Source organism: Bombus bifarius, unplaced genomic scaffold (genome assembly GCF_011952205.1).
Source record: "Bombus bifarius isolate JDL3187 unplaced genomic scaffold, Bbif_JDL3187 scf7180000007970, whole genome shotgun sequence".
Taxonomy (NCBI): domain Eukaryota; kingdom Metazoa; phylum Arthropoda; class Insecta; order Hymenoptera; family Apidae; genus Bombus; species Bombus bifarius.
In genome coordinates, this window is record NW_022884356.1 from 2953405 (window position 1) to 2977573 (window position 24169).

The window sequence follows — 24169 nt, forward strand, 5'->3', positions numbered from 1 at the left end:
AAGTGATAGTTTGAAGTGGAAGTGATTAGTTTATGGTGATAGTGCGCTACTGCTGGGCTGTGTGTAAAAACTCCGCTGGTGGTGTTCCGCTGGCTGAGATAGGGATGGGTGGTACTGTTGCGGGTGTAGATGTCGCTGCTGGGGTACTGCTGTATTTTCTTCTCATTTAAGAATCGTAGAAGAAAAATCGAAAAACTACGGGGTCGCTGGGATTCGAACCCGGGTCCTTAGGTTCGTAACCTAAGGCGCTAACCACTGCGCTACTGCCGTCATGCCGTACTTCGTGTCGAGCGGTAGTATTTACTGTCGAGTGCCGCTACATGATGAAGGAATTAAGTTCTTTAATTTTTTACTAAACTCAACGTTTCTGAATACGAAAATAATTATTATCAAAAAAGGTAGATCTTCAGAAAACGAATTGGCAAATGTTACAAATTCTGTATTACGTAACAGAATGAAGAACTTCGAGGGAATCTTGAAATTCAACCAATATAGAAAACTACTGAATCTTTCGTAAAGTTATTATACCTGAACTTCAAAGCCATGTGAAACGCGGCTAAAAGAATAGAAAAAAAGACACTATCGAGAGAAGCGGAAATAAGTAATAGTTTCTTAATGGACGACAAACGAAAGGAAAGCAGGTATGGCAAAGATAAAACGAAAGATCGTAATACTCCTTAATTTGGTGGCGCCATGAATGAACGAAGGAACTCACGTTTCACCCTGGAACGCACACTCATCTTCCCTTGGGCCGTGTTAAAACTAACAAACCGGTGGCTCAGCCGTCTCTGTAATTTTTTAATTACAGGGCCGCGTCTCTCAGTCACTCAGCCCCGGTGACTTGCAACCGGTGTCTAGAATCCACTCCCTAATTTTTAATAACACCTAGCGTCGGAGAGAGCCAGAGTAATAAGTTTGTAGGCGGTTCTCCGTGGGTTCCGAACCAGGAGCGGAAGAAACGAAGGAGCGGCGAAAGAGAGAGGCAAAGCCACCGGAAAACATATTGGTAGCGTACAACGAAAACCTATTTTGTGGTAGGTGGTTCAAATTACCGCGCGTCGTTTTAAGAAGAAATTACTAGATTAGAGAAGAAATTACTAAATACTAGATTTACTATAACTAGATAACTAGAATACTAGAAAAAAATTCCTAACGTGTGGGTGTTTTAATTATTTACGGTATTTAAATTTTACTGAAATGAAACGACATTGTTTTCTTGAAAATATCGGCGCAGAATATTATATTGATTTTATGATATAGATAGATATTGCATGTGTGTGTGTTGTAATTGGTAAACGACAAGGGGAACAGGAAATGTAATAAAAACTACGCAAATGTCCGTTAATGTTAGTGACAATTGTAACAATTTTCACTTTGCCCTTTTGTTAATATTCAGAATGCGTGAGTCATTCTGTTCCATTTATTTGGCTTTCAATTATTTGTTCATTCGAGATACACATCAAAAAAAGAGATTTGGAATAATATATAATTATAGTGGTCCTGCGAGTACCTATGTGTCGGTATTATTAAAAATGTGAATAACCTCTGAATTATATGTTGAATACGATTGAAAGATTGTACGCAGAAGTTTCATAGCTTTGACGTGGCACAACACGTGCGTATAGTACTTTCTTGTTCAGTGCAGTCCAAACGCGACAAACAAAAATTCAATTTCCTATCTATATTAAAGCAACGAACCATTCAAGTCACACGAAGAAATATTTTCAGCCCATAATACACCGGTTCAATCGGTTTTTTCGTTGAAATATTCATTCCTTCACACAACGTTTCTTCCGATTACGATCGAGCCTCCACAGCTGCCATTACATCAACCCTTCAATACAATGTCACAAAATAATCTAATCTTATCATGCGTAATAAACAATTCCAGTTATCGTAGCCAAAAAAGACAAAACGGAAAGAAACAAAGGAAAACTAAAGAATACTTGATGAAGACTGGAGGCATACGACTATGCCTAAGTTGTGTTAACCGCAACAGACGAAATGGGAAAAAGATAAGGAAGAACGGATGGTAAACGCGAAGAAGGGACGAGGAACCAGAGCAAGACGTCGGACGTTCTTCAAATCAACGTGAACGCGATGGGTAGAAGCAGTGACAGCCGGCCGAGCAATACGCGGGTTTTATTATGCGCGCGATCCGCGCGCGCCTTCTAACCGAGGCTTATGAATAAATATCGCGATTTCCGTCGGCCGAGAGATCGAGAGAGTCGAACCTAGCATCGACGGTGCGGCAACAGAACGGATCGATAAAAATTCGTCTCGTACAGCCAGCCGCCATAAATATTCCAATAAAGGTCGACCGTGCGTCGTCGGGCCGCCTTGAGAACGTTTCGTCTCTGTCCCTATATTCAATGCCCGTCCACGGGCTGGCCGGCTTACGTCGCGTGGTACGCGAGAAAAATTTTCCAGGATATTCTTTCTCTCTTTTTCTTTTTGTTCTTCTTTCTTTCTGGTGTTTCTCGTTTGTCCACGATCGACGTCCCGGAACGATCTCGCGGGCGTTTCGCGTCGAGACGACGCGACGTGTTGCTCTGAATTTTCTCGAGGTGAAAATCTTTCTATTTCCAATGTGATATAGAAACGATAGGTTGTTTGTATCTTGTGACGCGAAATACGAAACGAGATTTTAAGTGGAAGTCGTCGAGTATGTGATTTTGGCGAAATTCTTGTAGACAAATTTGCATGGTGTTCTTTATAATTTTTTCAGATTTCCGTCACGGATTCTCTCTACCCTTTCAAAGACAAAGTTTCTTAATGAAAAATGTCGTTGATTTAGCGATGGGATAATATAGTTTCGTTGGAAGATTGTTTAAAAGCTTTTCCATTTACTTGTTCACAATTTTAGAATAAATTTAGGATCTTATGGTTTCTTCGTCTCCATGATTGCGCGCGGTAGAATTCAAGGAACTAGTTTCTCTAATTAACTAACCACAACCTAATTAAAGTTACTAATACTATAGGTAGTACTAAATGTTTTGAAATTATGGTTAGATGAAAGTAGATAAATGAAACAATACCTTTGGTCAGTAGCGTTGCTGGTTTAACGGAAAGTAGAAACTTTAAATTTGGTATTGAAGTGGGCCGTTTTCGCTTGCATGACCTGAAACTGAAACAACATCGATTTAAATTCGATTCCAACATCCATAAGATTTTAAAGTGTACTTTCTTTGTATTTGCATTAAGCCACGCCAGATTTCCATTACATTAGATACCTACCAACGTCTACCGCACTTTTTTTTCTTTTATAATAACTTAGTTGAACAATCATTTTGACTTCTAGAATTGCAATTGCGTTACACTTCGTTTCTTTCTATCTCTGATCGATAATCATAGTATCACGTACAATAAACTTTTATAATTTTTAGCCATGTCGGATAAATATGTAATTCCAAATTATAAATAATTTCTTATACGACTCTACACCGTGAAACTTTACTCCAAAAGCAAATTGTTACTTCCAATACCAATCTATCCAACGAAAAATCAACTAAAAAGTATCTAACCGCTTGGAATTTTTATTTTATCGTTCAACAGTCAGGATAGGCATGAGCCATCGCGTTTCAACGTCGCGTCGAAGGGGATGATAAACGCGAGGAGCACGGTTCGCCGAACGGTAACGTCGATTACACAACGGCGAGGGATCGTTTTGAAAATCACTTGACGATCGCGATCGAATCCAACCGGCCGTCCCGTTCAATTTAAATATTTAACGGAAGAGAATAATAACGGTCCATTATGTTCGCGCGACAGCTACGCGATGCTGTGTGAGCGCTGGTGTTGGTTGCGCGCTATCGGCCAGTGTTATTAATGTTACTATTTACCATCGCTGCTGGCGCAATTGTCATCACGCCAGACAGTACGCGGCACTAATTACCGTCACGGCAGCCTATTGTTCCACTTAAAGCTGATTGTTATCGTTACGCAAATTGCAGCCAATGCAGCGCGCGCCAGTAATGATTTCGCACCGATATCAATTCCGTCGAGCGTCTGAATGCCTATATACTAATGCACTTATGTACATTACATATACATGTATATACGTGGAGAACACGTTGCCGTGGATGATAATTTTTCTTATTGTTAACGACATTCCGATCGTTAATAAGCGGGGCGGAATAGTTTTCCATTAGCGGTGGACAGCGAATAAATGACCGACTACGTAATCGGACAAAATAATCGCCGGCTAATGTCTTGATAGATTGACGCGATCGAACGAGGTCGATGCGCCGCTGGCTGCTGCTTCGAAGCGAATTTGCAAGTCGAGTTTTGCGAAATTCTTCAACACGACAGTGATCAGGGGGTGAGATCGCGCGGTGACTGTTACTGCGAGCCAAGGTCTTCGGTCGAGAAAACGTGCGTTGTAGAAGATGAGAATTTTATGATTTAGCGTCTGTGTGGAAGTATCGTAGCAGAAATATGGAGAGATCTTACATTCGGATCTATGAAATTGTTGATATCAAGAGAATCTGGATATTACGAAGTCTATAGATGTTGTAGGATATCGTATGTTGCACGAGAATTCATAATATTTTTGTATCAAATTAATATTTCAATCTTGTTCCGAGTTGGAAATTCTTGGCAATTGGAAATTTGATGCAAAGAGGTGGGATTTTTTAAAATGAAGCTCATACGCGAAGGTAGCATCGATAATACAGAATTGATTGGCAACGCGTTGAATTTTAAGATTGTTTCACGTACAAAAATTGGAAAACGCGATATATTTCTTTCTTGTATTCTTCAAATACGATTCTTTTGAACTATTCCTCCTAATTACTTTAAGAGCAAGAACAGTTCATTTTCGCAACTGACAGGATAAAATAAAATCATTGTCGATCCTTTTCATCGACTACAATCAAATTTAATCGAACCGATGGTTTACGGTAAAAGGAATGTTCAGATTTAAAAGAGCGAGCACAACTTCACCAGCCTAAATCACGCAAGCGATTGACGTTGTGAAAGCAGTTCTTGTTGGTTTGAAAAATCGTTAACAAAGATTCTTCACGGCGACAAACGATAGATAGATCCTTTGAAACAACGCGACGGTTACGATAAAATTCTGCGGCGGCTACGTTCGATCGTAATTATCTGGTCGTGTTTATAAATCACCATGGATCAATTAATGCACGAAACGAAGGGAGAGAGATAGAAGGGGGAGAAAAAAAGGGGGCCAGTAAAGGTAGAAAGCATGCGCCGTTTTATAATACAGTCCGTGATCTTAAATCAACGTCCTTTTCTTGGCCGGAGATAAATCTTGCGCGGTCGAGCTCGGCCTAAGAAATATAAATACGATTGTGCATAGAAACGGGGCGTTTTGTCGCTCGAAGCGCGCGTCCAACGAAATAGTCCTCGCGATTTCGCTCCACGTCCTCGTTTTGCAAGGAACTCGCGAAACAGGGAAGGATTTATAAAGAATTTAAAAGAACTTCTTCATTTTTTAATTTCTTAATTTAGAAATATTTCTTAATTTTGACCGACTAAAGAAAAGATGGATATTCTGTAATTAAGATGACAGAATTTGGTTCGAAGGAAATATCACAGCGAGAAACGCTGTAGATAGTATCTTCTGTGATTGGAGCAATAATTGTTAGATAAATAATATGTGATCGTTTGCACTGTTATTTAGGTACACTACTTAGGTATACTACTTGGGTTGGTTGTAACATATAATATGTTATCTCTCTAACACATAGCTATACGTAAATCGTTCTAAGATATTTCAATGTTTTGGAATTTGCAAAAAGCAATATCAAATTCTGAGAAACTTTGAAAATACGTACACAATGCAAACAGATGCGAAATTGTTTCAATGCTTGGAAGATTAAGCAAAATAGATATAGTTAAAGATAACAGATCTCTATGGTATTTATTGATAAAAAAAGTTGTATATTTTGTCACATTTTCATAAAACGATCATCCCTCGCATCGAATCATTAATTAAAAAAAGATATCGTTTTTAATCAAACAATTATTTTCTCAAGGCAAATGGATCGATATTCTGTCGAGTATACATCCTATATTAAGTTCTAAACGATATTATATACAGAATTTCTATTATATTTTCCGCTATGTAATATCTTTAAAAATTTTAATATTTCAGAAACAATCTATGGCTTCCCTGAAAGCATCGGGATGTTTGTTCGTCGAAGCGAGGAGAATTCTCCGGGAAGGACGCGTCTGCAACGAGCGCTGCAACGCGAGTGGACGCCTCCCGGTTCGGACAGCGTCTCTTATTAGCCGCTAAGGCGTCGCGACGCCCTGGTTGCAGAAAAATCCGCGAGATGGGGACGCCCGTAAAGCTGGCTACCACAAAACGCAAGGCAGAATCGAATCGGGAAAGACGAAGGCGCTAATTCATATGCCCGATTCTGTTTCCGCTGTTCTATTTTATTCTCAAACGTCTTCGTCGTCGGATATTCATCAGAGATGGTATCTAACGCGAGACATGACATCGCAAATTATATTTGCTCGAGGATGTAACTCATTTATCATATACTTCGTGTAGTTCTTTACGTTCTAACGTATTTATTTACATGTATAAGGAACGTACGCATGTATATGTACATACGTACGTGATGTATATTAAAATGATGTCTCGGGAAATTTACATTTTACAGAATGTGATAAGCGAACCACGTGTGAGCAAGGATTACTCGGTTCTTTGACATTCTTGCAGCTTCGACTTGCTTTCACGGTAGCTGACAGATTCCTCGATATATGAGCCTTCCAGAAGGTAATGATTAACTTCTACGTTTTGTGAGTTTCATAATTTTCTCACTCAGGTACACGATTAATGTTCAATTCTCGGAAAACGAATAACTTACTCCCCTAAGTTTCTTTATTGCAAAAAGGCGGCATAAATGATAGCGTAGACAAATTTTAAGGATTAATGCTAAAATTTCAAGAATTAGCGATTATAGCATTATCAGATTCTTTTACTTTTTAATTTTGAAACTGATCGATGAATCTTCTGGATGGTTCACATTCATAGTATATACATAAATTGCGATTGTTTCTATAGTAATTTTGTTTACTTGATTTTTTGAAAAGTACTATCCAAATTCAGGTATACCGATATAACGAATATTTTAGAAGTTACCAATTCCCGACAGACCCTGCAAATTGTTAAAGCCGTTTATTTATTTCCTTATTTATCATCGAGAGATCAATTATCTAACGCATCGTCGCTGCGTGAACGTAACAACATCCAGACATGTACACCGAATCCCAAGAACGCAACAGAGTACCCTTGGTTTCAACAGCTTCAAAATTTTCTGGAAAGCCAGCCTGTTGACGCGTCGCGGAAACGCGGTCGTTCCCATTCCCGGTTCCATCGCGCAACAGAAATATCGACTGAAGTTTTAACATACACCTCTCGTATGGCTGCCGAGTGCATCTGGGCTGTCGTCATGGGAATATAAAAGGGAGCTGCAACGATAGACAGATAACTAGAAGAGGACAGAGAGGGAGCGAAGGAAACGGCGGGATAACAAGGGACCAGAGGGGGTTGAGTCGAAAAGATAGACGAAGGAGGGCAGCCGAGGGGGGAGGGCTGCAGGGGAGAGGGAGGAGAGAGAGTAAAGGGAAAGAAAGATCGAAGGAGATGCTTGTCACCTCCTACATCTTACACCTCCGCGCGCGCGGATCCTGCACGCTTTCCCATTCTACATACGCCTTCTTTTCTGCATCCTTCGGCTCCCTTCGCTCCACCCCCGTGTTCCACCCTCTGCGGCGCTTCCGCGTCGTCTTCTCAGCCGCCGCCGCTAACCGTCCACCCCCGCAACCGTGCCGCGGCAGACAGAGAGAGAAGCAAAAGACGATCGTGCCTGCCGGAGAAAAAGGTGGCCGAACAAGCCACCGGGAGGGGATGTGCTTGCTTCGAGCATAGCTAACTAGCTGAATCTGAATCAATACTTACTTCCGCCCCCAACCGACTCCCATCCTCTTCTCTACCGAGTCTCAGCCAGCTCCTCTTTCCTTCTTCTCCCCGACCACCCCCTACCGGGGTCCTCCTTTTTAGCGAGAAAGGACTTTCGGGGTACCCTCCTGCGCTTACCTCTCACCACCACCCTCGACCACCCCCATTACCCTTCGCGTTACTGTCTTTCTATGTGTCTCTTTCTCCCTGCTTCTTCAGTTATTTTTTTCTCTCTTCTTATTCCCCGACCTCCTCCAACCTTACCTCCCCCCGTATAGCTCTTCTTCTACCCTTCGTCGCGTCGAGCCTCGTTCCAATCCTTATCGGAGGAACTTCTTTTCCCTTTGCGGACGGCATTTTTCGATAGTCGCGACGTTTGATCAGCCGAATTCACGCTTCCGCGATCCTCGCCCGTTGTAGATTTCGTTTGCGAAGCTCTCGCGAGTGGGCACAGCCGAGCGGAAGATCGGATCGTTCTCGCGAGCGAGTTTTCCTTCGTTTCTGGGATCTTCGGGTTCAACGGTTCGCGTTAATTTCGTTCGATTTCGGTGTTTTGCGATTCCTAGCAACGAACGCGGCTTCCTCAGTCTTTATTGCGAATTGAACTGTTTTGTTGGTGTTGAAAGATTGAGCCATTGCAAAGATCAAGTATTGGCCAGTTATATCTGATGAAAGTTTCTTAATTTTGGTATCGAACTATCAAATATTATTGTAGTTATTATATACAGATACTACCATCATTGCTTTGTTTAACTAAGCGTGTAACATTTTGCCTTTAAATAAAATTTTAAACAAAATAGAATTGTCAAAAAAGTAGAGTTTTCTTGGTGCAAAGAATAACTAAAATTGGCATCCGCGATAAATATCGCGTACCTAAAATCGGGACAATTTCAATACTATTTCGAATTTTGATCTAAATAGCCTGTGAAGTTTGCTACCAAATTACCATGGTAAATCGTAATTACAAATAATCGCAATTATTATTAGACAAAGATAAATTGTTTTCTTACGCACTTCACTCAGATAAGAAGAAGTATTCGCATAAAGAAATAACGGCGTAACCGCGAGAAGAATAGACCAGAGGCAATTCTAGTCTCGGCTTAGCTACTTTAAAATTCGAGTCTTCTCTTGTGGCATCACGATCTACTAGCAGCCACGACTCGAGGACCGATTCGAGGGGTTGTTTCCCCTTGACAACCTACGGGCATCCCCTCCATGGTTTTACGACACCGTTCCACCACAACGCTCTTAAAACACGAAGCTTATCTCTTAAGTAAAAAGTACAGGAAATCCTGGCTTCGTGCAGATTCGTCTTCTCACGACGGAACCAAATTTAATTCCTGTCTGGAAATATCCACACCGAGCGTTTATATGCAATTTATACTTTGGGTCTCCATAGACATTCCATCAAGAAACAGATCTTTTTACAGAGATTTTTTTAATGCAACAAGATACTATGTAAACTAGTGAGTAAATCAATGAATAACCATTAATAAATAATACTTCTTTAGAATTCTGTGAATAAAAAAAAAGAAAGGTACAAGATACAATATCTTCAACCGATACTCGTCCTTCAGAAATACTAGTTAATTTTACTATTTTATTAATCTTATTAAAAACTATAAAACTTAATACTGCGTCGTTTTATTAAAATAAAAGTCATACTAAGAAATTGTCAATTGCCAACTATCCAAAATCTCGCCTGTTCCAGGAAAGAATTTCTTCTATTCGTACGAAAGCTACAACAACGGTGGAACGCAACGTTCAACGTTATCGTCCATATTTTCATTTTCCAACGCTTCAAACCAAAAATGTAACCAATCTGCCACAACAAGAATCAACCTCTCCGCCCAAAATCGTTCTCCCGAGGCAGCAATTCGCAGCATCGCGACAAGCCGAGCAAATCCTCGTCTGAGACGTCGTCGTTGCCTCGCCAAACGTTCTCGTATTTGCGTCCGCAGGAAATACGTGGAAGAGAGGCAGAGAGACGCGAAATTCGTAGGTGAGATTACAAACTGAAGTCTTGGGACGTCGTTCATCGCGATGTTCACTGAACTGGTGCGTCCCACCCCACAGCATGCACCCTTTAGCTCGAACCAAAAGGTTGTTTCCTCCGCGTCGTGGCGGTTGACTCGCGGGTATTATAATTCCCCGACTGGCCGCGGGCTAATTGTGTTGCGTGGGTGTGAATATGGTTTATAGTTCGGCGGAAAAGCTGGCCGCGGGCCAGGCAAACGAGCTCACGTGACGTCACGCGACGGAAATACACGAGCGGGCTAATTAGGCGAGGCACCTCTCCTCTTACGCTCGAATGCAAGCGGAACCCATGCGTCGCGACGTTTCTGCAACAACGTGACTGGAGACGTCCGCCGTCTCCTGTCGTATCGCGTGTTTGGAGTTGTGGAAAAATCAGAGAATGGGGGAAAGATGCGTTAGGAAAAAATTGTTCGGAGCTGAAGTATCGTTGACGAGAACGCAGGATGGTTTAGAGGTAGATTCTTGTAAAGTTCGGGATATTTTTGGATTAACTTTAAGGTAACATAGAATGTTAAAATGTCGTGTTGAGAGCAATTAAGCAGCAAATATTAATTCTGAAGAAATTAGAAACTTTCGTACGTTTCTTCCGAGGCTCTGTTATATTGATTATTAAACTCGAAAGTTTCGTTAGTAAAGTTTATTGTTGGTACTATTCGTTCTAAGAAATTCAAACTTATTCCATATATTGTACTTCTCCGCTGGAAGAAATCTGTTTCCTAGGAAAATTCGTCCAACGTTCTATCGTCATAAAGCACGTTGCATAATTGATGCTTAATTTTTGCAATAATAATTTGACAGATAATTTAATGGCCACGAACGTTTATTTGCAATATTTTTGCCTAATATTTGGCGAATAAATGCTTCGTATAACAATTCTGACATTTGGTAACGTGTAAAAATTGCTCGGGAGGGGAAAAAATTGAGCTATAGAACTATGATTAACGTCTGGCAAGAGTATCGTTCTACTTAATGTTTCTAAATGCGTAGGCGGAAGCGAGAGGGTTAATTAACAAGAAATAAGATTCTACTGTACATTTTTGGCGACTGTTCTATTCAGTGAATTATATTTCGAAATAGCATAAATGAAGTAATGTTCACAGACGACTCGACTTTAATTTCTAGGGTGCAGATAACAGTTTCGAACACGTGATGGTTGGTTGGTATTTATAGATTCTTGATTGACGTTCGTTCTCGTTCTGAAATTCTCGCCATGATTCTATTAAGACATATTTATCGCGAAATTACTATTGCATTTACTATACGCATTTACTACGATTGCTTCATTTTAGTGTTTATAAATCTTACGTATGTTAACAAGAAGCATCGTGTACAACATCTCGACAAGGATTTACTTACTTTTGGCATCGAAGCGAACAACGTAGTTATGCTTTTTCGTCAAAGCATTATCACAAGATCATTTATTTATAAGACTATACCGAATGTCTCGCTAATGAAGAACGAATCTCGGAATTTTATACTACGTAAATTCTATAATTCTATTTATATCGTACTGTCATCTTTCTAATTTTTATACGAAATAATTTACATTCATTTTTTATCTATTCGTAATGTCCGATACCTAAATATCTATTCTACTTTTAGCATGAACGAGCTATCGCTTAACGTCTTTTAACATCCGTTTAGTTTATATCTAACTTGCGAGTTGCATTTAAAAATTATTCGCGACTTGATATTATTAATTTCATATTTTCATTTCTACGCAATCCATCATTATCGACAAAAAACGATCCGCATCAGTCTTAGGGTTTGTAAATTAATCAGATTTTCGTAGTCATCGAACCGCAGATCCTCCTATCAACCTGGCGCTACATTTACGCGAAGAGGCGACCATGATCGAGGAAATATTCTAGATCCACATTCGTGGAAACGAAGTCTAAGCCTTGGTCGGTGAATCAAATCGACTGCGACTAAAACGCTCGCATCCTCTCGCGTAACAACCTATCTTTCTACGAAATCAGCCGACATATCTATACCACGTTAAACCGGTACACACGTAAAAGAACAGTTTAAACGATCAACGACGAGACTCGTTCGCGAGCGCACGTGTATTCCCGACTAGAATACTCGCGTGGGGTCCGCTTCCTGGTCGGCGCCGATCGTGTCGCGTAGATCCTTAATTAACCAACGCCCAATCGCAATTTCGCCGGCGGACAAAGTGAATCGGTCGTCGCCTTCGTTCGCTCCGACGCGATTAGAGGAGACACGAAAAAAGAAAGACTAGGAGAAGAAAAAGGAAGACATACGTCTATCGAATAGAGAGGACGAGAGGAACAACACGGAGGCCCACGCGTTTCATTTGCATCGGAAACGATCGTCGATGCACGCACCGGTTCCCCTCGCGGGCACAGAGCTGTGTAATTAGCGGGGCATAGCAATTAACCGAGGAGCGGCTCGTGCGTGTGCCTCGGCCCGCGTGAGCTCGCGAACAGACGAGACCGAGCGTAAAGAGTAAAGTAAAGAGACGAGAGTGGAGTAGACGTAGCGCGCGAAGACACCCGTTTCCTCGAACAATGTAAAGCGGCGTGTAAACGGTGTAAACGCGAGGGGTGGGCAAGCGGGCGTGACTGCGTTAAGTCAAGTTAAGTCGAGGTTAACTCCCTTAATTACTCAGATTTAATCAGAGCCCGAGGCTACGTGTGCGTATACACACGAGCGGAGGTACCGTGGGCATAACTAACCGTATATAAACCGTCGAGAGGAAGAGCAACAGGGAGCGGACGAGTTATGAGACGTCGCGTCGGAGAGGGGAAGCACTTGGTCGGTCGGTCTTCGAAACAGGAACGGATACCGGGGACTGACTGCTCGCGACTTTTGCCTCACGATTGCTCACGTGTTCTCTCTTTCTCTCTCTCTCTCTCTATATATATGTATATATATATATATGTATGTATGTATACGCGTACCTATAAGCAGTATGTGTATGTAGCGGCATAGTGATCGTGTGTGATGCACGAGGAAGACGACCGCCATGGACGGATAGTAGCGTGTTGAACGTCGGTGGAAAGTGTGTATATACGCGAGGCGTCCGCGCGCGATACGAGTAAGTAAGTAGAAAGGCCCTGGTTGCTTGCTCGCTCGCTCGCTCGCTTGCTTGCTTACTTAACGAAGATTAATTGCGCTTAAACCAACCGCGCGCGCACGGCCTCGCCACACAGCTTCGTTGGTCGCTCTGCTCTCTCGGTTCGACTCGTGGCCGCGTGCATTCTAACGTGACCCCACGAAATCTTGACCGTGATCGAGGATCGAGCGGCGTCGGTATGCGCGATTCGAATAATTTCGCGCGACCGTTCGTGTCGCTGCCTCCGGCTGCCTGTCTGTTCCTCTTTCTGCCATCTTTTTGGTTCTGTCGTAGAGACTTTTCGAGGAGGGTCGGGGGTGGCAGGTCGATTAGCCACGGCTCGAAAACGGCGCTCCTCGCGGGCTTAGTTTTAAGCGCGACGTGATTTATACGGTTAAATGAGACGCCGCGCGGGAACCGGCGCGGCGGGACGCGCCAGCGGACAACCCTCCAAGAAAAATGATCGGGAACCGCGGTGATGAAGATTAATGACGATTAATCCGGCCGGTTGTGATCCATCGGAGATAATCGTTAAGTGACTACACGAAATCTGATCCGGCCCCGCCGTGGAAGCTCGCGAGACCCTCACGGATCCGCGCGTATTGTGACCGTTCAACGACCGTGGAGAATTCCTCTCTGAACCCAACGATTTCGTCGTCCGATTCACGATTCAGACGGTTCCATTCATCGTATCTTGTGTTCGTGCATATTAAATGCATTCGTTTTTTATTTCAAATAAAATTTTAACAGTAGTTTCTCTGCGAAATATAAATTCAACCGGAGCAACTCTTATACACTGCATTTTCCCAACCATATAGTTTCGTTATCTCGGATTTAGAATGTTATTTTAGAATAATTTACGCGTTAAGAAATTTCCCACGTTGAACGGAGAATATCTGTAACCTGTACCAAATATGTGACAAAACAGCTAAATTTTGCGAATACATTATGAATTTACAGTTATTTATTTATTCCCGTAGAACGAGGCTAACTATGATTTCCATTAATCATACACAAGGTTAATCACAGGGATTTGAACACGTAACTGTAAAGCCAGCCGGTAATTACTCGTACATCAAAAATACTACGATCAATTTGCAAAATTGATCTCAAACGAGTTCCGTTCGATTCCATGATTCACCATGAAATTAGTAAACTTCCGTACAATTATTTATACCGATACGATCGTGACAGTCGTGTCTTATTACAGTACTAATGAAATTTTCAAATGTTTCATAGAACGCATATACAATACGGGCATAAAAGTTTACTATAGTAATTGCTCGAATACATTCGCGAGCCACAGTGTATAGTACGTACGCTTGCTATTTTACAGCTATATCGTGAAACTCTCGAATTAACGTACAAAGACGTAATTATCCTGGTGGCGCGATTACGCAATCTACGCGGCGAATCTTTTTCGCGGGCATAAAATCGCGATTAATTTGCGCTGTGGAGCTCGCTATCAACGGAAATCGCTACAAGGACGAGCGAGAAAAGAACGGAGGAAGGAAGAAAGTAAAATAGCCAGTTCTGTATAGGTGCTAGGTAACGTCTCCTTGATAACAATCGCGCGGAGGGTGGAGAGGGCGAAGGTTGCGGTACTGTGGGTGGAGGTGAGGGCGGTAGCCGTGCCGGGGGCCGCTTTTGTTGTGTATAAAATATTATTTCGCCGTGGCTGGGCATTCATTCGGTAGGAGCTTTCCTTGAAAGGCGAGCTCAAAGATTAAGGACTGGCTGGACGGTAGGATAATTATCAAGAAAGGAAGAATTCTGAAAGCGCGGCTCACCGAGACAAAGACGAGGGTGGGGTGAAGAGCCAGTATCTTGACCAACTTCTTTCCCTTCGATCTCCCTCTATCTTTCTTTTTTTTTATACCTCCTCCTTTTACGTTTCGTTGAAATCAGCTTAGCAGCGGCCTTATTAACTTCCGATTACAATTTTATGAAATTAGAAAATCGACGATAATTGTTCGATTTTTGGTTGAGTTTGATACGTTGCGGCAAGTGCGAAGACACGCTACGTGTCGTTTTTAAAATTTTATTCGCTCGTTTTCGACGAAAGAATTTCAAAATTTTGCTGTATGTGATATGAACGGTGTAACTGTGAAATCAACGAGAATTCGCCTTAATTTTTGATCTCATTTCTACGTTCTATTTTTGGTTAATGTTAGTTCATCCACGTACAACCTCTTTCCTACGATAATTGCAACTACTTCCTTCTCCTCCCATCTGATACGTATCTTTATTAACACTTCACTCATATCGCGCTTCTCCGCCACCTTTCAGTGTCTAATCAGTCCACTCATACCGCGTTTGTTAATCACCAACATATCAATCAGAAATCCAACCTTCCTCCCCCCCTAATTAACTCTCTTTTCCTCCAAGTATTTTTATTAATCGCTCATCTCGCGAAGGAATGATTAATTCCGTACCTCCGCTTCCGCCCTGTTTTCCAATAGCTCAATTTACACCGGTCGTTAATCGCCGAGGAATCCTTGTTGTAACACGCGAAATTCAAAGCCGAGCAGCCTGAAATTCCTCTTCGGTGAATCGAACTTTCTCTCCCCTTTTTTCGACCAAGCGGAATATTAAAATAAATGGCGAGAGGCATTCGGTTATTACACTTTGTTATTGGGCGAAGGTCTCTCGCGAAGATCTCGCGGCAACAGCTGCCACCTCGAACTACCTAGGCAAATAAGGGCGAGGGGAATAATTATACGATGGCTAATTGCCCGACATCTCGACTCGCCGCGAGACATAACGAAATAATCTCGAAGCTCTTTGCCTCGTTCTATCTCTTCTCTTCCCTTCCTATCGTTCTCCCTTCGCTTCTCTTCACCCCCACCCCTTCGTGTTTTTATTCGTTCTTTTCTTTTTCGGGGCCGGCCGTATTCTTAACGGAGAGAAGCCACCCCCGCGAGGGATTCTTTTCTCTCGGTGAAATTAATTAGACGGACTTCCTGTCACGGGAGAGCGAAGGTTAAAGGCGCGTGCTTGATGAGCTTGCTTCGTCACTGTTGCTTTCTTTATTGCGGCCAGGGGGAGAAATTCTGAATATATTCGCGATAGCGCTGATTAATGTTCGCGAGGAATTACGGTGGCCGCGCGCTTTTGATGAGGCAATTAGACGAGCGTCAAGAGCTTGATAAAACGTTTGCTTGCCGCGATAACGTGAGAATTAGCTAAAGACTGTCGATAAACGTAATTTGAGTCGTCCTGTGGTCGTGTACAATTTTTTTCAATGACTTCATGATAGGTATGAAGATAGCAAGAGCGTTTCTACTTGGTAATTTAGCAGTCGGAATGGTAAACGATGTGAAGATTTGAAGCGAAGAAAGAATATTTTGTAACTGTAATCGTTAAAATGAAAATCATTTCTGTAAAATCATAAATTTTATAAAAGTTTATAGAAATGTATGTGTATTATAGTAGTCTCCAAAGGTGAAACGAATTACTTAATATTTGATAAGTTTTAATATTTGACATGGATTCGAATGCAAGCATTATTCCTTCGCTTCCTTAATACTTAGATTGTTTACTGTTTAAAGTCTACAATCATTAACCGTGGTTAAATAATTCTTAGAGAATGCAAAGACCGCGACTGAAATAATTTTGACCATAACAAATTCTGGTAATACCTGAACGAAATTGTTTATTGTCTCCTGGAATTCTTATCGAATAGATTGGTACTTTCTAAAATTAGCATAATAATTTTACAGGTAAACTGAGGAACAAGTTCACGTACCACTGAACACAGAAATGCTAATAAAACTATATGAACATAAGTAATAGCATGTCTTTGAGTTGTCATAGTAATCCTACAGATAAATTCCAACCCATTTAACGTAACAAAAGAAAAAAAGAAAAAAAATATACAAACTAGTAAATGTATAAATCTCGTGAAACTAATCGTACCAAGGATCGAGAAATTTTAATTCGATAAAATTGAATTCTTCTAAATTATTACGCTGATGTAGCAATTAAATCCTGATATATATTGCAACGGTAACACTTATAAACGACATTTATAGACGCGTGTAATCTTACATTAGTTAACAGACCGATGCCCGTAAAACTTTGACGAAACAATCGTTTCTGGAACTGTAAATCACACGTAGAAGCATATTGCGTATGCCACATGACACATTAGAAACTTGTAATATCTTACTATAATAATAGACATACATGTGTATAACTGGTCATAATAAAAATACAGTTCATTGTCATACTTGTCTTTTCCTTTGCATATACGCGATTGTAAAAAGGCTTCGCCAATGATTAATTGCTTTCCATTTGCGCAAACTTGTTTCCGTTCAAACGAACAAACTTTCACCTCAACCTAGTATCTCCTACACATTCTCTTCGTTCGGAACCTGCGAATGCTTGCAAATTCTAAATTATTGTATTTGTATATCAAATTAATTTACTTACGTATAAATTTCAGCACTGTCGTAACAATTTTATGCATAATTTACATGCACATTACGATTGAGATTAATTCTTTGCACCAAGAAACCAGGATCTATAAGGCATATCATCGGTACAAGATCTAAATTGAAAAATCGCACGTATTGACAACGGTCTTTCGTACATGTTTCGAACAGGGCGAAGAGAAATTCATTTTATCATTTACAAAAAAAGAGAAAAAACGAAATTTATAATACTTATAGTTATACATAAATAGCATATACGAATTCTGTACACGTAATGTCGAGTTTGAAAGTGCAGCGCGCGAAGAACACAACCTCGTCTTATCGTTGACAAGACGAGTATTTCGCGACAGATGGAAATTCGAAATTCGACAGATCGCAGGCGAAGTGCTATGTACAATTAGCAGCGGACGCTGCAACTACACATCTTCTCGAAGTTAGGAAATTTGTTGACAAAGAAAGAATATAACGAAGAATAAGAAGAATTATAAAATCTTCTTAAATGGAAAAAATTCTTAAATCCCAATTATTCAACTTTACGAATCCATCTCTGTTATTTCTTCCTGTCAGCCGCCATTCTCAAATTTCTGACATCCAACGTCCGTCAAACGATCCTGGACTTCCGTCAGGTCGCGAATTCGCGCGCGTCAGCTTCTAATTTCCAATGTCTTCTGCGCGGGTAACACGCAAGCCGGGTTTTCCTCGCGTTACGAGATTCCAAGAGCAGCGGCACGCTCGAATCCGCCCGAGGAAGGTGGTTTCACGTGCAGAAATGCAGAGAGCCGTCAGCAATTTCACGAGAAACGATTCCCCCGGTTGAGTGTGGCCCATTCTCGTTCTTACCTCGTCGAGGCTCGGTGCCGTGGTTCCGAGAGGACCCCGGGACCGCGTATTCGGCGTTGGCATTATAATCACAGGGTCCGTGGTCGCGGGGGCCAAGGGGGCGAGAAGAGGAAGCATGGCGGCCCATCGAGAGGATCATTTTCGCGGCGATAATTAGGCATCGAGTCGCGCGGTCGTGCTGGTTGCACGATGAAAAATAACGAGGAAATAATTGCCTGCAGAGGATCTCGAGTACCTGATGTTCGACGGCGAGCGATTTGAACAGCCAGAACGGCGATAAACAAGAAAAGAAAAAAAGAAAAGAGAAAATTAAAGGCAGTGAAGAAGGAGGAAAAGAAGAGAGAGATAAAGGAAGGTGGTCTTTTTTAAGAAGGGGATGACGGTGGTGAAGCGTGGCGAAGAGGACGATGCCGGGGGATGAGTCTCGTCGTTGCGGTGGCTCGAGGTGATGAAGAAGAAGACCGTGGTACAGGAAGAAGAAGTTAATTAAGTAATAAAAAGTCACCAGGCTGCCCTCCAGATCCGGGCTGAAATTAAAATAAACATCCCTTAAATGAGTCGCCGCGACGGTATCCACCCCCGCTTAACCGGAGCCGCTAATTAATTCCAGGCTTGTGAAACCGAGAGGAACAAAAACCTCGGGGTTGAAGTGCCTCTGGATTCTGTCCTGGTGCCGACCGGAGACGAGAAACGAGGGTGTGAGGGTCAACGGCAGACAGGGAGAGAGAGGGAGGGAGAGAGAGAGAGAGAGGGTGAAGGAATGGTGTATTAAACACCGCGAAACCAGCCACCGTCTGACTCTTTAATTAGCCACCCCTAAAGCACCGCAACCGGGAGTGTCGAGGGTCGGTGTCGAGCAACAGGTGAGATGCAAAGCAAGGGTTATTCTTGGCTTTAGAGCTTGGAGAGGCCGCGGAGGGTGAGTAGCCAGCACCGTACCGTCAACGAATCGCGCCCCGGGCTACGCTTTGAATATTGCCGAGAGATAACAACGATGAGATCGATGGTGAAACGATCTGGCTGTTTTTAGAATTTTTCCCTTTGAAAGTTTTCGAGTTTGAATAGATGTAATGTGTTTTGTGGTAGAATTTATATCGATATTAATCGACGGATGTTATTAGCAATGTAAGAATAATAGAAATGGTTGAAAATGTATTAGTTTGGTTCAAAAAACAAGACTGAAAATAGACTGATTTGTATGTACGAAAGGTAAAGGAACAAATACTGATCCTTTGTTATAATTAATAGTAACATCTTTGATATTATATATTAAAATATTCTTGGATATATCTTTATAGTAATTATACTTAAAGGATTATACGTTTAACCTGTGAACTGCAAAGTAGCCAACCGCCAACACTAGAAGGCTACGACGACAACGAGTCTGTCTATTTTGCCAGCGGTCGAATATACAGGCGAATGATGCAAATACCGCACCTAGCGAGACTCCCTCTACGTCTAAGGCAGGGACTACCGGGCATAGCCTCACTGACGAGTCCACCGGTAGTCCCGGGACGAAACGCACCCTCTTTTTTCATCCGCCACACTTCTTCCCTCGTGAATATCGTTTCCAATAAGACAATAATTTTCTCTAAAAGTAGAATGAAGAAGATCTAAAAATTAACGTAACGTAATTCCAATAGGTGAACTCGTTTAAAAAATGAAAACTAGTCACGTCGCCAGCTAAACTTCCTATCGATGATCGCGCGAAGGGTTGCCACAAAAGAATCTCGCGATTGAAACGGGAACAAATAAGTTGTCGCGTGAAAAGGGTCGGATCTCGTCATCGAGAAAGTGTCGACGCTAATTAAAACCTGTTGAACGAGCAGCTCGTGAAGCTGTAAAAGGATCTCGTGTTGGGTAAGGGAGAAGGGTTGCAAGGCGATGAATATTCCAAGATTGAATCCACTTCGCGAAAGGGTTCGAGGCTAATGAAAAGTACATTATGACCGACGTAGGTATCCAGAAGCGCTGGTGGAGAAGGTACCGTGGGGCGACAGTCGCCGAGAGCTCGAGATCGTCGGGGGTTAAATGCGATAATTTGCGTGGGAGGGTGAACGTGGCTGGAGACGATAAACCCTCTGCCATTTAATTACGCTTAAAACATGCATTAAATATTGTCGGAGGGTGGAAGCGTCGGAAGGGTTGAACCCTTGGGTTCGTTAAATGAGCAGAGATTTCCCTCCTCGACATTCATCGCTTCCGCGCTTACAGTCCTGTTACGGATTTGTAAATCCGCGAAACAGCAGCTCTTCACGCGTGCTATGTATTTCGTGATGCGTTTGAGAATCTCTTTATTGGAGGGTTGAAATGATTTCATTCCGTAATAGCAAGCTTAGATTTTTATGCTAGGGGGAATATTGATTTAATGTGATATATGAGCGGTGATAATATTTAAGATACGCGTTGCTCGATATACAGTAGATACACATTCTATGTTCTCTAATATGGCGCATAATTGACTGTTCAAATATTTTGGTGATGTGTGGAAAGTGTAATGTTAGCAATGGGTATCTTGTAATTTTCATATACAATTCGCAGATTCGGTTCTGATGTCTGACCAATGCCATGGTGCTAACGAAGTTTCAAAACGTTTCGTATAATATATATTCGTACAAAGTCTCTATGCATGTTCAGATATTTTCATTCAAACCTCGGTAGATCAAAAGAGGTGCGTTGAGTAGGCGAGTATTAACAAATAACGTTTAGTATATTAATTTGTCATATATTCAATATATTCTAATAAATATAGCATCAAATAATTTTGATAAAACGTTAACCCTATAAAAATACTACGTTTTAAAAATTTTCCTTGAATTTCGTTACAAATTTCCGGAATACCACAATTTAAATACTCTAAAGAATATTCAATCAACAAAGTAAACGATATAGGTACACATTATCTCTATCACGATCGCCTGCACACGATCGAGCGCGAACAAAACGGCAGGCCACAATTAATACAATAATATCCAACATACAGGGCCCGTAATCAGCATAAATGCAATTAGTATCTGGCTGAGGGTGGGCCTCGCGTCGAGTACGTAAATTAGCAAGGTAACCCTTCCGTGAAGTTTCAATTATCTCGTCGAATGGCGATGGAGTTTAACGAGATTCTTAGATGGTGCTTGAAATTCAAAGGACGAAGCCACTTTACGGTACCCTAACGAAGCCACCTGCCTGGCAGCGTCCACCCTGTTAATTTTAATCGAGGGAGACGCTTTCACGTGAATTAGAAAGGGGGTGTCGGTGGGGGGATGAGCTGGCGGTGCCAGTGGACGACGGCCTTACGACTGCAGCAAGCCGCTCGTAAAAGACCTTCGTATCGAAAGTGTCGTCGCGTCGGTGGATCCGCTTGGGAACTCCAAGCACGATCAAATGAATCAACAGAGACAATTAATAGCCCAGCGAGGACGCCTTGGAAAAGCGTCGGGACGCCGCCGCCAGCCTAGCAGGTCAATGTGTGGACAACAAATCTATCTGGCTGTCCACTGAGCACACTACCGTACGAGCTATGAACTACCGTCGCGCGAATTCCACCATGTTTCTATACAGTTTCTGGTTTACAACGCTGGATATTAGTCAGATTTTTCTTGAAATCGCTGTGTTTCGTTACTGAGATTAATTGGATTAACATAAAAAGTTTGGACGTTTGAAGTGGATTTCTTTGACGGGATTAAGAATACTTTTTAATCGGCAGAGACGTAGTCAAATCAGATTTTCTGCAGTTTGTAAGTCTAATTAGTAAGTTATATTCGATTCTATTAATTATATTAATATAGAAGTGGCAAAAATTTTTATTTTCATTAATAAGTATAATCGACAAATCTCCTGCTTCGAAAAATGTCTTTTCTACAGATTTCTAAGATATGAAAATCCCACTGTACTTAGGAAAGGAATCTCTGAAATATCTGATACCAATCTCTGAAATAAAACTAAAGTACGAAATTTGTGCAACAAATTAAAATACCAATATCTTCTGTACACAGATGGGTTAAAAAGTTCTTAACTTTCATAACCGAAAGATACGCAGTTGATTTCACCGGAAAGTCGAATGAAACAAACGCCTGTCGTGAATATTATTTTGACAGGCGGGATGCATTGATTCCGGTGAGAAAGGGTCCAGTTGTGAGACACGGAAACACGAAGACCCGAATTCAGTAGCCGGATGAGGGACACAGGGTGACGGTGTGAGGAAAGTGGGGGGGGTTAGGTTAGAGGTTTCCAAATCAGGACAATTGAGTGTGCGCGACTCAACCGCTAATAACTCATTTCCGGCGTTTAAAAGTGATACGTTGCATCCCGATTCTTCTCTCTCTGTCTCTCACTCTGTAAGTACCAGTGGACCATGTGACTCGTTACCACGTTCATCAAAGAGATCGTATCGCCGATATTATTACACTCGTCATTTTTCTTTTGACCGAAGGAAGTATCTTCAATAGAAACATTCAACGGTCATTATCTAAATATTACGAATGCATCCGTCATTGGTTAAATGGACCAGCTAATTCCGGGTTCGAAGTATTCTTTGATTTATATCTTCCACTTGAAGCGCTGCGTAGGTATGTTTCTTAATTGATCGTCCTGTGTACTAAATATTTTAACGACCAATGCCTTGTTGATAGCGTACGTATACTGTATACTATACTATATACTATATAATACGCTTATATTGTATATTTCATACTGTATCATTTAGTAGTATACCCATAAGGATACGTATAATTCAATTTATCTGACGAGAAAACGTATCTTGCGTTTTGTTAAGCGCAACAATCGAAATACGGTACAAAATCCATGTCACGCTAGTATGATTCTATTCATTTTAAGAATCAAGAAAAAAATCAATGTGATTTCTGAATAAATAACTATTTCGTTCATTCCATTTAGTGTGAAATAAAAATAATTCCACGAAATAAAAATAATTTCAATCAATCCAAAGCAATTTAACGGAGCATTTTATATCGTTTATAGGAGGGAGAACTATCACGGCGGATCGGAAATTAGAGAAGAAACACCAGTATCGTCCCAATGGGAGAAGGAGCGTACGGTGAACATCTGTATCTTCGATTTTCTTCTCGGATTCTCTGTGTACCTTATGGCAGCGATTCGAACTCGTCGCCAAAGTTGAAGATTCGGCCTTGACCTACCTTCGTATGTGCGAGGTCATCGTTTTCTTTTCTACTAGAGGAAACGAGAAGCAGAAAAGTACATACTTGCTCGCGTACGTCAGAGTGTTGTGCACGTTCCACGCTCGAACGTTGCAGGAAATCGTGATATTTGTGCGAAGAGTTATCGGAAAGTGCTTTTGAACTTTTACGAAATTGACGATGAAACCTTGGTTCTCGATTAGAATTGCAAAAGCACGTTTCCCGATAATTTCGGAAACTCGGTAAAATATATTTAGCTTTCCCTTATCGTTTGCAGTAGTTCGATAAAAAAGAAATTGAAACAAATTCCAAGTACATTATGTATTGATACTAATTATAGATGATCATTACGCTACTGATTATAAATAGAAATTACAATTTAAATGTCACCTACGTAAAATTAGTGCCGGTGTGCTGGAGAGACGTAGAAAATAAGATAGAAATATTGAAAGAAGGAAATTGAACATACACTCCTGTTCCTTTTCGTAAGTACCGAGATAGAAATATAAGAACCATAAAGAAAGGGCAATAATTGATTGAAATTATTATGGAACCAGATAAAGAAGCCTACAAAGTACTCGAAACCGTTCGATTCTTCATCTCTACACGCATTCGCAATTGCCTCAAAAGACTTACACTTGCTAGACCACGAACTCACCATCCGCTTATTCAAGCTTCGACTACGTAGCAT

General features: G+C 41.4%; 1 protein-coding gene across 2 annotated transcripts in view; it reads right to left on the reverse strand.

The window, feature by feature from the left end:
- The window catches only part of LOC117214410 (zinc finger homeobox protein 4-like), a 290596-nt gene that overhangs the window by 99090 nt on the left and 167337 nt on the right, over window positions 1-24169 (reverse strand). For both annotated transcript variants that reach the window (XM_033460508.1, XM_033460516.1), the window contains exon 6: window positions 3039-3127. The gene's annotated coding sequence lies outside the window, so the exon portion shown is untranslated. The remainder of the gene's footprint in view (window positions 1-3038; window positions 3128-24169) is intronic.